We start from the raw sequence: 16,132 nt of genomic DNA, 5'->3' as shown, positions 1-16,132 counted from the left end.
GCAATCCAGTGGCATCCTGTGATGTTCTGGTGAACTCTATGCCCAAGAGGGTTAAGGCAGAGCTGGAAAACTATAGTGGCCACATAAAATATTGACACTTTGGGCCCAAATTGGACATTCTAACTTGGGGATATACTCACTTGTTGCCAACCGTTTAGACATTATTGGCTGGGTGTTAAGTTATTTTGAGGGGACAGTAAGTTTACACTGTTATACAAGCTGTACACTCACTGTAATTACTTTACATTGCAGCAAGGTGTCATTTCTTCAGTGTTGTCACATGAAAAGATATAATAAAATATTTACAAAAATGTCAGGGGTGTACTTACTTTTGTGAGATACTGTATACATTATCCATTAAGCAAAAAAATTGTAGTTTGGTGTATTTGACTGTGTATGTCCAGTTCTGTGGTTTTGGGATTACGCGGCTTCCAATCCAGTTCAAAATAAGCATAGACCCATTGTAATAAGACTAATGGATTGTTTGCGCTTGTGGTTATGTTTTCAGCAATTTCCTATATCTTCACCATCTGCTAATTCTTGTTCTGTTACTGCTCTGTGAAGTGTTATAATACTGAATATACAGAACTGAAAAAAATGTAATATTTATGTATGTGTTTGTATTAGTTTCATTTGCAAAATTTCAGCATGGGTGCTTGGATTCTGGTGCGCTTTGCATAAAAAGCTAACAGCAGGTAAGAGGTGTAAAAGGATCAGCATTTTTAAGAAGCAGAGATTCCCTCCATCCTAGAAACATAGTCACTATTACAACATTCCCACTGCTCCTTTTGTTTGCTTGTGTGTGACAGCCAGAAATCAACGGGAGTCCTTTCTCATGGTGATTAGAAACAGCCTAACATAAGATGATTTTTCTTTTCTCGCCGTCCTTCCTTCCTACTATCTTTCTTACCCTTCTTCCTTCCGTAAAGCCTTTAAAATAAATATTGAGCAAGTTGTAAGGAGTGAGATGCTCAGCTCCCACACAAATTTGAACAAAAGAGGTAGAGGAAGACTCCTGAGCACAGAAAGAAAAGGACTGTCTATGAGCCAAACCCCCTTCAGTGTGAAGTGCCTGTTCTGGTTGCTGCTGATACTGCTCTTGGATTGCCAATAAGCAGCTGCAATTAGAGCTTCATCTTTGTGTGAATGTGCAGGGTGCTCGCCTCTACTTCCACCATGGATTAAACTGGTCTTGCAGGATTTCTTTGAAGATTGAAAGCTTTGTGGTCTAGGAAAATAATTGATTGGTGCTGTGGGGAGATTTCAGCCTTTTTTTTTTCTAATCAAGGGACATATCTACCGTGCAAAGTAGGTAAGAGAAATTTAAGTATTTAATAAACCTATGGCAAGTGATATGGGTAATGCTACCTTAATATTTCATTCTCCAGCATGAATGTCATTGGATATTCTAACATATATGCCTTTTATATGTTCCACACATGTATTCCCTCTGAAGTTAATGCTATGCAAAACATTGAAACATGACATTTCATAAATTACGATGAAGGTCAGGAATGGATTCTAGTGTTCTTTACAGCCGGGAATGGAGACATATCTGCTAGTGCTGGGTTAATGAAAGCTTGAGAGAGCTAGATTTCCTTGTTGCCATGGACAGGATCTGCTCAGAGATCAGAATGTCACATATAGACAGAGGCTGAGCTCATTTGCTGGAAATATATTACACAGTGAGAATTGTAAATACACTATATTTTACTGCCTTTTAATGTTTACCTGGAGGTCAAAGGTTGGTCTCAAGAAAAAGCCCCCAATGGGTTATGTCAGTGAAACCTGTTAAAAGTGATTTGGTAACAATTACAAGGCTGGGGTGATATCAGAGGTCACTTGGTGCATTATATATTTTACAAGCTGGTCTGATTTATATAAAGTGTCCTTAAAATGCCAGTAATGGGTGCAGTATGTACAGTATGTTATTGATTGTACCACTTTTTATGCATCTTTAAAGGGTAGTAATACACTAAAGAGATGTACATTTTGCAGAACAATGCATTCCTTGTCAGAAACATTTTGTGTATGTTAAAATCAGCAGGATTTGGATAATAAAAACATCTGGAGAAGAAAAACTTTGCAGTTTGGGATCCGAAAGCAATGTGTTTGGCATTCGGCAGCATGTAAACTATGCAGGACTTGCAAAGTTTGAAAGCATTCTTAAAATTGTGTTGAGCAGTGTCACTTCCAAGAGTACACGATGCAAGAATCTGTAGCGGGACTTGGACTAGTTTGGAAAACTCCACTGTCTTTATGACGTTGCAATTTAATTTTTGCATGATTGGTTAAGCTGCATGGCCAGAATCAAAGCAATATTGAAGTGAGAATATACTCTGTCAATGCTTCCCTCAGCGAAGGCTCAGATATTTTGTAGATTTTCAGAATGCAGTTAGCACACGTGCCCCTGTCATCACTACCTCTTTGTAATGGGAGTTGTTGTGTTACAAATAAATTCATTTAAAGTGTATTTTATCCCAAGTCCTTAAATGTGGTGGCTGCTTTAGCTTTCTTTTCTTCAGGATTTTTTCCTTTTTACTTTTAACGGAGATCCTGTCACTAACATGCTTCAAATCCTAAGGTGACAACACTCACTAATTGTATGGTATCTATAATAGCATTGTGACACTGAGAGGGCGTGGAAAGAATGTGGTGGGACTACAAATCACCTCCCCCTCTACTAATGTCCATACATTTGAAAAGAGGTGTTGTGTAGTCCATAGAGATTAACTGTGCAGGGCTGATAAGATTGCCTTGGATAACATTGCAGAGTGCATTCAATTTTTGGCAGAATCAACAGGTATTTTTATATTGAACTGATAAACCAAACACTTTCGATTGTATATTTAGAGAGATGCTGTTAGGGTTAATATGTATTTTAAATACAGATACACAGGCTTTTCAACCCTTTGCTCTATAGTCATACATTACATCTGTCAAATACAGTAGATAGAATACTGCAAGCCTTATTGTAAAATACTGTATACAGATAATAAAGGCTTTCAAAGTCATTAGCTTAGCTTTCTATTAAGGGTTGCACAATAACTGAAGTCATATATGTATGAATAAAGGCTAGTAAGCTGTCTTTAAAATATGCCACCCTATATTAATGGTGGTAGCAGAATGTGTAAATGATGGATGCTTATAGGTTGTGCTACCCAATACTGCATTATATTTGTTTATCATATATTCTTTTTCTTTTTGACTCCAGCAGTAAGACCTCCCTGTTTTAGTTCTGAACCTCTTATAGCAGTGATGGCAAACCCTTGGCACCCCAGATGTTTTGGAACTACATTTCCCATGATGCTCCACTACACTGCAGAGTGCATGAGCATCATGGAAAATGTAGTTCCAAAACATCTGGGGTGCCAAGGTTTTCCATCACTGTAATATAGCAAATTTTCTCAGGCTGGCTTCACACTTATGCAAATTGAATGCGGTTTCTCCGCATCCAATTCGCATGGCAGGAGAGTGTGACCGGGTCTCAATGGAGCCGGTTTACACATCTCTGTGTCGGCTGCAGAGCTGATCGCAAAGGGGACCTGTGCATCTTTGGGTCCGTTTCAAGTCCAAATTCATGCAAAAATTCAGGCCTGATTCTTCCCTGAAATGGAGAACAGGGATGCACTGCTGTGAGTCGCATCCGAATTTAGTGTGACCCCAGCCAGCAAAAAGCCACATTAAAAAAAAAGAAAAAAGAAAAAAAGAAAACCTAATCAAAAAAGAGTGAGGTGAATTAAAAACTAATGCCATTCTTCATGCTTATAGGAGCGAAAGGTAATCAAAAAAGTTAGCTTGAGGTGTACTCTGGTTTCAGAATATTAGAGTTCCTTAGAGTAAAACAAAATTAGTAGAACAATCTTTATTTCTTTTATCAAATGTTCTTATTTATAAGTGCAAGACCCCTTTTAGAGCTGAAAACAAAATAAAAATACAGTATACAGCCACATTTTCAAAGAAAATCCTAGTTCGAAAACAGAAAACAGTTATTGCATATCAAAAATGCCTCAAAGTGGCAGTCCAATATAAACATAACCAGAAATCACCAATAAAGATTCCCGTGCTATTTTTGAATCCAAAAAATTTGTGTGACAAACATTGTTTGTAACCATGCAGCATATATAAATAAATACATACATAAATATACATGTAGTCACTCTGGGAGTTTTCAAAGCAATAACAATAATAACAGTTACTGTACATCGGGAATGCTGCAAGGGTAGCAGGACAAGATGAGCGTAGAGTTCAAAGATACGTCACGTATAATTCCTGAATCTGAAACATTGAGCAGTAAAGTGACAACTTATTGCAATTTTTTATAGTTCTTAACCACTTAAGCCCCGGACCAATTTGCAGCCAAAGGACCAGGCCCCTTTTTGCGATTCGGCACTACGTCACTTTAACTGACAATTGCGTCGTCATGCGACATGGCTCCCAAACAAAGTTGTCATCCTTTTTTCCCAAAAATAGAGCTTTCTTTTGGTGGTATTTTATTTTTTGCGATTTATAAACAAAAATAGAGTGGCAATTGTTTCCTCAGTTTAGGCCAATACGTATTCTTCTACATATTTTTGATAAAAAAAATCACAATTAGTGATTATTGATTGGTTTGCGCAAAAGTTATAGCGTTTACAAAATAGGGGATAGTTTATAGCATTTTTATTAATATTTTTTTTTTACTAGTAATGGCGGTGATCAGTGATTTTTATTGTGACTGCTACATCATGGCGGACACATCAGACATTTTTGACACATTTTTGTGATTGTCATTTATACAGCAATCAGTGCTATTTAAATGCACTGATACCTGTGTAAATGACACTGGCAGTGAATGAGTTAATCTCTAGGGGGCGAGGAGGGGTTATGTGTGGTGTTTTATGTTTTTTTTATTGTAGGGGGCATGGCCTGGCATGTAACGTCACTGATCGTCTTTCCCTTTAACAGGGAACAGACGATCGGTGGCAGCCACAGTATGAAGCACGGGGAGAGGTTTGTTTACACAGACCTCTCCTCATTCTTCAGCTCTGTGACCCGATCGCGGGACACCAGTGGCAATCGGGTCCGCTGGTCCCACAGCCACAGTCACTGAGCTCAGGACCGGGTTGGGAGCGTGCCGCTGGCGGCACGCTCTCGAACCACGGCTGGGCACTTAAAAAGCAACGTACCGTTACGTGCTTGTGCCCAGCAGGGCCATTCTGCTGACGTATATGTGCAGGAGGTGGTCCTTAAGCAGTTATAATCCAACATACATGGGCAATGGCTGGGATGATTTAATAGCCTTAACCCTTTAAAGTCCACATTTATCAATGAGGTAGCATGACTCAAAATGTGCGCTACCAAACGGTGGAGCAGAAAGTTAAAGGGTTAAATATACATTTGTAAATCATCACAGTAACTACATCGATATGACAATAAATGACAATTATAATGAATCATCAGTATACTTCAATATACATGTGGTCACTCTGAGTTATCAAAGCAATGGAGGATCAGAATAATATGTAATCTTAAACATGAATCCACAGCGAGGACAAGGCATCTTGTCAATAGTACAAATAATATTTACTCCTGTGATATCAGATATTGAAAAAATATGTGTGCACTAAATCCAGGAAGAACTAACTACCTAACAATGTCCACTTCAAAATCTCCAAACAAAGCCTATATGAAGGGTATGTGTACATCACCCAGTCCAGAGTAGTCTCAAAATCAGCACTGCTTTGAGAAAATTCCAGACCAGACATAAATATGGGTATTCAGATACAGATATGGGTGTACGAAGGTGTATAGATGTATAAAGGTCCACGTGGACTTGTATGGCAGTAAACAACATCCATAGAGAAGACCTTAGGGGACACCAAAGCATGGCTAGGCTGAAAACCCCGGTATCCACTTGAGTTGTGTATAGTCTGTAACGTTCAATTAGTTCAGACATTATTTTGTTTACAGAATAAAACAGAATTCTCCTTTTACTTCTTACACCCTTTTCCTTCCTCTTAAATACCATTTTGAGCCTATAGCCCCTAAAGCCTCGTACACATGATCAGATTTTCTGATGGGAATTGTGTGATGACAGGCTGTTGGTGGAAAATCCAACCGTTTTATATGCTCCATCAGACAATTGTTGGCCAACTTTCTGTGGACAAATATTGGATGGCAGGTTTATAAATTTTCCTTGGACAAAAGTCTGTTGTCGGGATCAACAATACCAAGAGATGGTGAAAGCAGGGGTCCGTCATCTGGAGATAATTCCGAAAATCATCTTTATTATTCTCCTGGAGCTCTCGCAGCAAAGGCATATGACATAATTGGTCACGATTAATAAAGCAACCAATTTTTGGTTCAAGAAATCCTCCTCCTCCTGTTCCTGGACTAGACTTGGGTCAAAGCAATAACTTCAAGGCCAATAATAAATAAAACGTTATCTCCTCTGATTCCGCAACATGGCTGGTTGACGAACGACCGCTCAGAAACAAAATGTCAGGATCAGTGTTATTGCTTGGGTCACCTGCTGGTGGCACTATTTCTTTCAGCACCAAAGTATGCAGTTCTGGTGGCCACCAGCGGGTGTCTCCCAGCAGATGGATGTTTCATTGATCAAGCTGCACCTGATGTGAGCTGATGGGGGTATATAAGCCTGCCCTTCACTGAGGCTCAGGCTTCAGTATTCTCTCTGCAAGCCTTGTCCCTGCCTGACCTGGTGCGTTTGCCTGAACCTGTTCCTGATCCGCTTCGTGCCCTGTCCTGGACTTTTTCCTGTACCCTGTTCCTGAGATTTGTCCTCTGATTCCTGCTTCCAGCTCCCCCTTGCTTACGGCTCCCTCTGTCTGGCCTCCTGTTCCCCTTGTCTCTCGTCCCTTGTTGATGCATATGTGTTCCCTTTCCTTGTGTATATATATATTAGTTAGATTAGGTGTTTTGGGTTGCTGTGTATTCTTTGTATTTCTTTGCTTGTTTATGGTTTGCTGTTGATTGGTTATGCACGTGTGTCTTTATCTTAAATAAATATATATTTTTCACTTACTTTTGTGCCTGATTCCTTTAGTGCAGCCCAGTTATCTGTTTACCCTGTGTTGGATGCCTGTGTTGGGCACCTCCATGATACGAAATGGCTCGAATGGGATTAAGTGTAAAAGCAAATCACAAGGTATACCTCATTTACTACATGGCTGAATAGGATAACAAAATATTGTTATATGATCTACAGCCTGCAGCAAGGGAGCAGGTACTTTTACACATCTGGAAGTGTGAATTGTAGTGATCAGGGAGCTACAAAATGGCCTCTTCATCTATCACAGAACGGCTTGTGTGTACAACTGATCCTGTGGTGAAGGGGTCACTTAAATGTTGCCTTCACCGGTTGCACATACTTGACTTGCATTTGATTCCCTGACACTTCGGTTGGCTCCTGGGAGTGAAGAAAATGGGCTTTGTGAAACCTCTAAATGGCATCTCGGAGCTTAGGACTCTTTACTCACCCACTCCCCAACCCCTATCCCCCCCCACCCAAGGGTGCTTCAGTGGCCGTTCATTAAGCACCAATACTGTTTCGTGGGAGTCATTTACATATTTCTGTATGCCTGGTACTGGTTATATTACTTCACTTTCTTAGTAAATTTAGTGGAAGTGGAGGTGGCTGCTTGTTATACACTCCCAGTTGTCCCTTTTGAGTCTGTTTATTATAATTTTTTAACTTTTTGTTCTGGGATAGGAAATAGGCAGTGGTAATCTCACTTATCACTGGGTCATTGACTTGGTGTGCTCAAAGATGAAGTATTAGTAGCAGTAGTGATTATGGGCACTCAAAGGACTTCAGCAAAGGAGCAAAGTATAAGATAATGGGTGTGTTACAAAAAAAAATAATAGAATGTTTATTTTGCAAGGGAAGTTGTACTTTGTAAAGGGAATCTTCCCCAGAATTTAGTAAATGGGAGGGCTGCTGACTTCATGTACAAGCAAAAATGCAGTTGCGTTTTTTTTTTTTTGCTTTCTTGCAGGCGATTGGGTATACTTTGCAAAGTGTAATTTCATCACATTCACTAATCTCTGGGGAAAATTACATTGTAAAGTGCCCAGGCTATTTGGCTTTAGGAAGTCAACCCTAAAATGTTTAATCTGTACCAATGTTTCATTGGGGTACAGCCTCAATACAACCCCAAGCTCCTTTTTCTGAAGTCCTTTGAGTGCCTAGGATCTCTGCTATGATATATATATATAATGAATCAGTGTTTTTAAAGGTATGTTAAGACAATCTGTACAACTTTTACTTGTGATTTTATCTGACAGTAATTGTCATTATTATACAAGGCATGAATAGTAAGTGCGTAGGAGCTAAAAGACATTTTTATTTTCTTTTATCTACTGCTTTATGCTGCTCTGCTTTGTAAAGCTGCCAAACACACAATAAAACTCAAAATTTGTAACGTTTGATGCAAATTCTGCCTTTCTCACACATGATTGGCTGGTCTTTGTTACATTAAAATTATGTATTTTAGCAGCAGATCTACCATGCCTGTACTATTTTGCATCATTACCAGCACAAAGCCAGTACAAATAGAAAAGGAATTTGGAGGCTGTGACTTGAGAGATGCGAGGATAGCACACAGTAACATTTATGGTATAAAAACTGGGGGAGTATTGGCAACTAACAAGGTCTCCCATTCTCAGATGCCTAAAAATAATTTGATTTGAAATTGCTCCAGGACCATAGAGATACTAAATGTTCAACAAGGACTGTTATGCTGGCCATACACTATACAAAAAATCGTCCGAAATTCGTTCATTTAGACAATTGTTCATTTTTCGGTCAGTTAATGGGCACAAAATCGATAATCATTGGGACATTTTTGAGCTGAAAAAATGAAGGACAAGTTTGGAAATTTTCTGGCGAACGAACGATAAATTGAAAGGTTAATGTGTTTCCCCGTCCGAACTGTCTGAGCTAGGTATATGTAAAAAAACGAACACAAAATGCATTTATTCATGTCCACTGAATGATTTATCGGTCATTACATGATGGCACTCTCATTTGCGCTCACGGCCAAATGTTCATTTTTTGAAAATGGGTTTGGCCAATTTTTCATATAGTGTATGGCCAGCATTAGGATAAGTAAAACTGTCCTGAGAATAAATGGGGGCTGCCAAAGCTGACAGCTTCTAAAAAAAAATGCCAGTGCTTGGTTGTATTACTGATACTGCTACATAGCTACATAGTTAAACTGGTTGAAAACAGACACAAAGTCAAAGTTCAACCCACAGAAAAAAAAATACCAAAGCACACACAAATTGAAACCTCCATATACACAATCCTATATCCACAGTTGATCCAGAGGAAAGCAAAAAACAAAACAAAAAACAATAAAGCATATTCCAATTTACTCCAGTGGGGGGATTCCTTCCTGATTCCTCAAAAGGCAATTGGATATTCCCTGGATTAACTTTACCTATACATATTGGTATCCTGTTATATTTTATGTATTTAGGAAGTAATCCAGGCCTTTCTTAAAACAATCACCTGAGCTGGCCAGAACCAGCTCAAGCTCTTGCTTTGAAGGACTGAGCAAAAACAAATATGCAGATAAGGATCTCTGACTTTAATTTTCTAGGTCAGCCTTTCTCAAACTTTTTAATACAGAAGAACCTTTGAAATAAGTTTCTGGACTAAAGGAAGCTCTAACAATAATTACCATATTCAGATATCCTGGTACAATAATGTGATGTTTACTGCAAAGAATCCTCCTTTAATTTCCTGCACATGTCAGTGGTTTTCTCATCTAAGTGTCAGAAGTTGCCCATTGCTTAAGAAACCATTAGCAACCGGTAAAGGAACCCTAATGTTCCACAGAACTGTCAGGCTGCCCTCCTGACAGAGTTTTTATGTCCCTAGAAAAGTCATCTCAGTGTCCACATTTGTCTGACAGACCAGTTTTACTGATGAAGAAATCTGGGTCCAATGGCCTGTGTACCATAGCACCATCTGTTAAAATGTTGTAGATTGTACTAAATAAATAAATGATAGAAAATTCTACTATAGCAATTTCCATCCCTTATAAACAAGGCCTCTAGTGTAGACTACACTTGGGTCCAACACCTAATGCAGGCAGAAGGAAGAAGATAACAGAATTACCTAAAATTGTTCAGTTTGTGACTATAATCACAGGACTCTTACATAAGTGACCTTTAAAGTGACACTAAACAATATCCTTATTCTCCAAAAAGAATCCATATGCATCTATGCTTACGGGCTTGTAATCTATTTTTCAATGAATTGTTTCTTACAATGTTATTTTGTTCCCTTGTAACACCCTTCATGGTCTCCCGAAACATCTACCTTTTTCCCCTGACTTCCATTTGTTGGAACAAGCAGTGCACATTAGTAAGTATTGTATTACAAATCCCATAGTCCATAGTGCCCAGTCCTTCTTGAAAGTGAGCAAGAGAGGGTGCTTTTGTTCCTACATACAGTGGAACCATGAAGAACGAACATAGCAGGGGTCTGGCTACCGGGCTCCAAGATGGATGCTCCACAGCCCACCGGAGAAAATCCATCGCCATCTGAGCTCACCGGCACCTTTCAGAGCCACAACCACACACATCGGTCCACTGCACACCACAGGGATGCAGAGGAGAACAAAGAATCTGCAGCAGCCACTCAAACTCCCGGATTTTTTTACGACATCCTCGCACAGACAATGACAAAATTGCAGCGCGCCCGAGATCAGCAACACAAAGACAAGGCCACTGTGCAAAACGGGGCCCCAGACAGACATCCATGGCCCCTCACATAACTAAGCTGCACAGTGAATCGTCCTCTTGGACTTCCAGCCTCTCCATGAGGAGCCCAGCAAAATCAAGACCCAGGAGCGAGTCTCTAGCTAAGCCACAGCCTGACCCAGAGATGGCGGTAAGCAGGCCGCATGACCCACACACAGCCCAAGAAGATCAGGAGGGGGATCCCATAGCTGACTTCCCCACATCAGACAGACCCCTATCAGACACTATACTGAAAGAAATGCTGCTGTCCCTGCGCTCATCATTACAAGCAGACATGATCACAGGAATAAATAAGTGCACAAGGGAAGTACAAACCCTAAGCCTCAGAATAGTTGTGGAAAAAAAGATGGAAGAATATACATCCTCATATAAGGTAATGGTGGAAGCACACACGGCACATGGGGGAGACAAAACGTGGCTGAAAGACAATATTGTAGACTTAGAGGACAGGTCTAGAAGGAACAATATCAAAATCAGGGGCATCCCAGAATCTGTCACACCAAATCTTCTTCTTCAATATGCCCATACACTGTTTTCCATTTTAGTACCGTCTCTGACAGCACAGGACCTTATAGTGGACAGGATTCCCAGGGTCCCCAAAACCCTCCTTTCTCCCTGAGGGGACTCCCAGGGATGTCCTACTATGGGTGAATTTTTACCACATCAAGGATCAGATCCTGCAAGCGTCAAGCAGACCCAACAATATCCCACCACAATACACCACTATAAGGCTTCTCCCTGACCTCTCCTGGCATACGTGCCAAGGCAGCTGCAATTTGGTGACAACTATTAAAGCCTTAAGAAATCACAAAGTCCTCCACAAGTGGAAATACCCCGCAACTCTGTGCATTAACATAATGGGCTCACAACATCAGTAACAACGCTTGAGGAAGGGATTGCAGCCTTTCGCCAGTGGGGTATACTCCTGGACCAAGCTTCTCATCACGCACCGAACAAGGCCACAGCCAGTCCAAAATGAGTGGCAAATAGTATCCCACAAACACTCTAACAAGAAAAACAATGTTGAAGCTCACAAGTAAACGTCCTCAGTTAACCAACATCTCCTGTTTAGGAGCTAATGATTATTATCTCCTTTTTACCCTTAGCATTGATGTAGCTACATCTGCCCAGGGATTAGTTGTACGATCCAAGTCTTATGTTCACTTCTCTAATTTTATATGTTTTTTGTTTCTTTTGTTATCTGTCTGATACACGCAGCTACACCCACAATGAACAATCTGAGAAAGAATACAAGCTCCACACATCCTATCCATCTCATAAAGTGGCACCCCAAAGGAGACCGAGTGACCGCAGTGAGTATCTGCACATCATTACAACAAATCACTTCACACCAGCTATGACCATCAAATGCCTCTCAATTAATGCCAGGGGTCTCAAGCCCCCCACTAAAATATGTTCTATGTGGCAAGAGGCCTGCAGTCAGGGAGCTGACGGCCTCTGTGTGCAAGAAATCAACTTCCAACTGTCCAAAACCCCACCTTGTACACACAGAGACTTTCCAAGCATTTTCCTAGCTTGCACGCCTAACCATAAAAATGGAGGAGTGCTTTTTGCTATAAAAAATACCCTCTCCTTTCAACTCAAGGAAGCTCTATTGAATGAAGGAGCTTAAATTCATGATATCACGTGGTCTGACCATGCAGCGATTTCTATGTAATTTAAAAAGCAGGGTGTCTCCTCTTCCTCCCCTATCTGGCGCTGTAACACTAAATTACTACAAGAACCTAAAAATCACTCCATAATATCTCAGCATCTCCAAAATTTCTTTCTCACCAATGAGACGTCAGTATCCAACCCACATATTTTGTGGAATGCACACAAGGCCGTCATGAGGGGCATTTTCATACAAATGGGAGCCAGGGGAAAGAAACTCTATGGGTCCACTCTCAATACACTAATTACAGAAATTTGTAAGGTAGAATCTTAAAACAAATATAGTAACATGTCCAAACCGGGCAAAGATCCCACTACACCAGCTAATTTTAGACCAATCTTCCTCTTAAACTCAGACATCAAAGTCTACACAAATCTACTGGCCAAAAAATTATGAATATCATTCCTTCCATTATCCAGCGTGACCAGATGGGATATGTGAAAGGGAGACAAACCTCAGATGCTACTAGGAGAATTGTTAATGTTAGCAATGAGCAGTCAAACGCCCTCTCTGCTGTTGTCCATAGACACAGAGAAGGCGTTCGACAGGGTACACTGGAACTACATGGAAATGGTAATGGCAAAGTTTGGATTCCAGGGCTCTATATTGAAGGCTATCTTAGCATTGTACTCCTGCCCCTCAGCACAGGAGTTTTCCTCAGGCTTCCTGTCCTCACTCTTCAACATGCATAACAGGACCTGCCAGGGGTGCCCCTGTCACCTACTATCTTCAATCTAATGATAGAGCCTTTAGCATAGGCCATTAGATTACATCCCACAATTAAAGGTTTCCAGTTTGGTTCTGGCATGCATACTATCAACTTGTTTGCAGACAATGTTATATTGATACTAACTAATCCACGCAAATCCCTAGAACAAGCCCACAAATTCCTAATGGTTTTGGGGAAATCTCAAATTACAAAGTCAACTTCTCCAAATCTCTAAGCCTGGGTGTACCAGTACACACTCAAGACACTCTACAGAAAAAACTTCCAAAAAAAACTTCCATATACCTGGAGAAAAAAAGACATACCTAGAAGTTACATTAACAAATACAATCACCTCATTAACAGATGTCAACCTCAGATCACTGAGGGCCAAACTAGATTCCCAACTAAAGGAAAGCTCCAAAAAAGAACTTTCATGGAAAGGAAAACTAGCAGCCTTCAAAATGTCACTTCTGCCACAAATCTTGTACATATTTTGAACATTACCAACCCACATATCTTGACACTATATTAGAACACTATCCAACCTTAAATGGAAATATCTATGGAATGGCAAAAAAGCTAGATGCCCCAGACACAACCTCACGCTACACAAACGGGTTGGAGGAGCGGGCCTAACAGACTTATATGACTACTTATGGGCAGTAAGACTGGACCAACTCAAACACTGGTTCCAGGAGAATAATAAACCATTATGGGTAGACATAGAAGAGACGCAGATCCCAAAAAAGGACATAAAAACCTTTATCATGGGTGACAATTGAAAACATTGGGATAGCAAACACTTTTCACAACCAATTCAAGTGTCGATCCAAGCGTGGAGATACCTTTTAACCCTAAAGCACACAGAGGAAGTTGTGATAAACAAACCGCCTCCAATTGTCATCCTGGAAGCCAAAATCCCCATGCTATCAGTTAAAACACTCCTAAATCACACAAGTATCCGATCTCTTTAATGGCCAACAGCCTAAATCTGAAGAATAAATTCTAACTGCATATAATCTGTCAAATAAAGCACCGTTCTCCTGTGTACATATATCACATTTTCTGAAAACGAACCCTATTCCAAAGACAAAGATGCCTACTAAAGCATGGTCATTCTACTCTACACCCCAAAACAACATCAAAGGGATATCACTCTTTTACAACCTCTTTCAAGATAAATCATTTTTAGGAAAACGATAGCAATCCAAAAATGGGAAACAGAGATGAGCACAATGTACACAAAGAAATCCAGAAAGCATCACATTGCACCAAACACTGGGACTTAACGGTCAAAATTACAAATAGATGTCACTACACCCCCTTCAGACTGGCTAATTTCTACCCAGAACACTTGCCTCACTGTTGGAAGAATTGTGGAAACATAGGACATTAACTACACATATTCTGGCATTGTCCGAGCATAAAAAGCAATCAAAAGAATCAAATATTCCAATTGATCGCATCGCTCACAGGTATCATCATACCTCCTAACCCAGCGTTAGCGGTTCTCCACTTGGGTATAGAGAAGTTCCCACCTCACTTTAGATCAGTGATAGCCCACAATCTTTTAGAAACTAGGAACTTACTACTTCGCAACTGGAAAGATACTGCCTCTATTAACCTTTCGGATGTGGTAAAGGCTGTACATAGAAATTATACCTTTGACTCCTTATAGAAATAAACTCTATTCTTTGCAAATTTTTAGATAGAAACTGGCTGATTTGGATGAATAGATACAATAAAAAATAATATACTAGTGATAGATAGTAATAAAATCATACTGTCTTCCATGTTTTGTTATATATGATTTGTTAACCTTCGGAAAACTAATAAACATATTGAAACAAAAAAAGAATGGACGTAGCCACCCTCTAACAGAAAATCAGATTGAAGCAGTTAAAAAAAGGAAAATAAATAAATAAATATATATATATACATATACACACATATATACTGAGAGAAATAGAAAGTACTTTTTTTCAAAAATTGGGAATACATACTTGAATAGTGTTTTTGTTTAGTGTTGCTTTAAATTCATCTCCGCCTTATTTAGAATATTTAATACTTGACTTAACTTTAGGTTGCTCTATAGATCAATAATGAGGTATTCCAGCATATCTCATTTATTTTGAAATATAATTAATAAAAAGGTAACAGAGAACATGTTCTTTTCCATAAAGATGAATCTAAGACTGTGTGATATCTCATTATGGATTGATAGTTATGAAGTTTAATTACCACCCGAGTGGCACTGATTAGTCTTTTTGCCTTAGTTACCAAATACATCATTGCTAAACATTCTGCAATTCCCTGTAGTAGCAATGCAGTATATTCTGCATTAAATATTGAAAATATTATTATTGGAGATTGATGATCAATACAAATCTTAGAGCTTCTGTGGGTATTGCATGTTAAGTGTAGTTGTGACCCTTTACTTTGCTTATTTGAAGCATTTAGTTCCTTAAAGGCATTAAGTTCAATAAATCTGGCCACATTTTACTGAAATATTTTCAGAGTTAGACCATAGAGCAAAATGCTTTTGAAAGCTATATTTTTTAAGTCAATGCTTCATCTCAAAGCTTCAGATATCATAACTAGAAAAGGCAATTCTTCTAAGATCTTTCCTCACAACTGATGAAATGTTTGTCTGTATATGGCCAGTTTGATATGCTTTAACCAAATGTATGTGTTTGTGTGTGTGTGTGTGTGTGTGGGGGGGGGTTACTTTTCGCATTTGATACGGTCTGATTTAATGGTTTCATATAGATTTCTGCCAGAAACTTGCGTATGCAAATCTTTAGTCACAGTAGAAGAAATGTTACGGTGTTTGTCTCTGGATCCTGGATCTGAAATGTACTTAGGACATTGTCTGAAGGATGTTTGTATTTTCCACTGTGTCTGCGTGGGTGTCCCTTTTTCCTTCTATAATCCAAAAACATAATGGTGGGTTAATTGCCTTCCTCCTGTAT

The 16,132-nt window shown here is 39.5% G+C and overlaps 1 protein-coding gene across 2 annotated transcripts in view; it reads left to right on the top strand.

Moving 5' to 3' along the window:
• Positions 1-695: 695 nt before the first annotated feature.
• The window catches only part of MYO16 (myosin XVI), a 555,564-nt gene continuing 540,127 nt past the window's right edge, over positions 696-16,132 (top strand). The window contains exon 1 of one of the 2 annotated variants that reach the window (XM_077482903.1): positions 696-1,308. The gene's annotated coding sequence lies outside the window, so the exon portion shown is untranslated. Of the gene's footprint in view, positions 1,313-16,132 lie in introns of both variants that reach the window. The other variant, XM_077482902.1, reaches the window with a different exon arrangement.

Source organism: Lithobates pipiens, unplaced genomic scaffold, assembly GCF_037356315.1.
Source record: "Lithobates pipiens isolate NorthernLeopardFrog02 unplaced genomic scaffold, aLitPip1_a1.2 Scaffold_16, whole genome shotgun sequence".
NCBI lineage: Eukaryota > Metazoa > Chordata > Amphibia > Anura > Ranidae > Lithobates > Lithobates pipiens.
This window is presented reverse-complemented; position numbering and strand designations above follow the sequence as displayed.